Source organism: Aotus nancymaae, unplaced genomic scaffold (assembly GCF_030222135.1).
Source record: "Aotus nancymaae isolate 86718 unplaced genomic scaffold, 86718_ANA_hifiasm-v0.15.2.pri h1tg000108l, whole genome shotgun sequence".
Classification (NCBI taxonomy): domain Eukaryota; kingdom Metazoa; phylum Chordata; class Mammalia; order Primates; family Aotidae; genus Aotus; species Aotus nancymaae.
In genome coordinates this window covers 27,778,959-27,781,824 of record NW_026988523.1, presented here as the reverse complement: position 1 = coordinate 27,781,824, position 2,866 = coordinate 27,778,959, and the positions used below count along the sequence as shown (strand labels likewise).

Genomic DNA, 2,866 nt, shown 5'->3' with positions numbered 1-2,866 from the left:
GGAACCAAAAATCCTCTTTGATGACTCCCTGATTCTTTCTTCCAGGATGGCCACGTATAAACGCCTGTGGACTGTCCTTGGGGAGTATCCATCTAATCTCTCTCTAAGTAGATGTTCTGGGATTCCTCCAAGTACAAATACAATTCAAGGGCAACAGCTTGATCAGAAAATGTAGAAATGAAGAGCAATTAGTTCTCTACTGGATTCATTAAGGTCGTGACAATCATCTTTTCCCAGCACACAATGAAGGGATGAGCTTTCTCTCTCTTTTGGGACATTTGTGAACGGAGTTTGGTACTGGATTTGTTGTCAGGAGTTGTGGTGGCTAAAGCCTGAAAGACGGCCTTTTCCTTCTCCTCGTTGGTGAGTGCAAAGGTGTGCACGGATGTGGGCTTATTTCGTTGGATTTTACAACACATGAGGGAGTCTTCTCTGTTTGTTCTGGTGGCCATGGCCATGGGCTTTGCTTGGACCGAGCCTCTTCATGCCACATGCCCCACCAGAGGGACATGTATCTGGAGGTACAGTACTACAGCATGCTTGATGTCTTAGCTTTAAGGGGCTCCTAGTCAGGGCTGCCCCCTGCATACGGTGCTTCCTTTCTTTCCCACTGGCGCCCCTCAGGCCTTCGGGGCCCCTGATCTTTGCCTGGTGATGGCACTGCTTGCTGTGGAATTCTGAAGGGGAAAAAGGCAGAGCCATCAAACGTCTATGTAGGGCCCAGATGGGGAGAAGGCGTAAGTCTGAAAATCTTGCAGTATTTTAACTGCACCAAAATTAAGATAAAAACATTACACACATTAAGAGTTATATGTCTAAAGCTCAGAAATCTCCTAACAACATGGGTTTTTCCAGATCTGAAGAAGCCCAAAGATGGCACCCAGTAAAGGCCTTAGAATCATCAGCGATCCAGGAAATACAAATCGAAACAATGAGATACCACTTTCCTCACTAGGATGGCTATCCTGAAAAAGACAGATACCAAATGCTGACGAGGATGTGAAGAAATTGGAAGTGGCCATATGATCCAGCAATTCAACTCCCAGGTACGTACCCTAAAGAAATGAAAATATATGTCCACTAATTACTTGTACACAAGTGTTCTTAGGAACATTATTCATAAAATACAAAAAGTAGAAACACCAGCTCCCAAAAGGACCGTCCACAGGTGTCTATACATGGTCCTAAAAGAATGAGCTGTGGAGTGATTTTGCGTTAGGCAATGACTATGCTGTAGGCAGCTCCTGGAATGGAGGTCCTCCTCGTGATGCATGGAGGTCAATAGCCAGTTGTACCAAAGAGTATTCTCTCCATAGTACTGTGGGGAGCACAAGCCCCACCTCCAAAGCCAGAAATCCAAGCCTTTCAGTGAGACTTCGTGGTAAGTGATTTATTGATTTACCATAAATAAATGTATGCTAAGTTTATATGCCAGTAGTTTATTTCTCACAATTGAGAAGAACAGTACCCAGTGTCAGGATATATCTACCCCTTAAAAGCATGTGAGGCTGGGTGCGGTGGCTCATGCCTGTCATCCCAGCACTTTGGGAGGCCGAGGCAGGTGGATCACCTGAGATCTGGAGTTTGAGACCAGCCTGACCAACATGGAGAGACACCATCTCTACTAAAAATACAAAATTAGCCCGGCGTGGTGGTGCATGCCTGTAATCCCAGCTACTTAGGAGGCTGAGGAAGGAGAATTGCTTGAATCGGGGAGGCAGTGGTGGCAGTGAGCCAAGATCGTGCCATTGCACTCCAGCCTGGGTGACAGAGTGAAACTCCATCTCAAAAAAAAAGCATCTGATAAAATATTGTACATATTTTTATTTGTCCATTAACTGATGAACAGACAAATAAAATTTGGTATACTCATACAATGGAATCCTATTTGGCATGAAAAGGAATGAAGTACTGATAACATGCTGTTGTATGGGTGAAACTTGAAAACATTATGCTACGTGAAAGAAGCCAGTCTTAAAAGGATAACACATTGTATATTTCCATTTATGCTGAATGCCTAGAATAGGCAAATCCGTGAGACATAAAGTAGATTAACAGTTGCCTAACGGCTGGTCCGAGTATAGTGGTGTTTACAACTAATTGATCACAACCAGTTTTAGATTTTTTTGTTCCTTCTCCACTCCCACTGCTCCTCTTGACTCAGTGTGATTTGCTGCCTTCCTCCCCTTCACCTTTCTTAAGAAATATAGTTGCCGGGGCGGAGGTCACCATGGCGGCTGTCCTGGTTCAGCTTGGTCTGAGCGCTGTCAAGCAGGTTCGAATCCAATTGTATCCTTTGGAGAAAAACGTGGAATCAACGAGGACCTTCCTCCAGGCGGTGAGCAGCAAGAGGGTCCGCTCCACTAATCTCAACTGCTCGGTGATTGCGGACGTGAGGCACGAGGGCTCCAGGCCCTGCGTGGACGTGCTGTTCCGAGACCCGTATCGCCTGATTATCCGCGGCGCCCATCTCACCGCTCTGGAAATGCTCACTGCCTTCGCTGCCCACAAGCCGGCCAGGGAGGCGCGGGCAGCGGAGACATGCCGGGCGCTGATGCTGGTCGCTGAAGCGCAGAAGAGACCAACAAGATGATTTTAGCATGGACTAGGACACTTAACCTAAGAAGAGTTTCACTTAATCATTCAAATCACTGTCTGGAGGGCCACGGAGTGCAAAATAAAACTTAAAACTCTGCTACCAAAAAAAAAAAAAAAAAAAGTAATCAAAACAGCATGGTACTGGTACCAAAACAGAGATATAGACCAATGGAACAGAACAGAGGCCTCGGAGGCAACACAACATATCTACAACCATCTGATCTTTGACAAGCCTGATAAAAACCAGCAATGGGGAAAGGATTCCCTG

At 45.8% G+C, this 2,866-nt stretch overlaps 1 pseudogene; it reads left to right on the top strand.

The window, feature by feature from the left end:
* Positions 1-2,230: 2,230 nt before the first annotated feature.
* On the top strand, positions 2,231-2,568 carry LOC105730626 (large ribosomal subunit protein mL53-like; annotated as a pseudogene).
* The last annotated feature ends 298 nt before the right edge of the window (positions 2,569-2,866 follow it).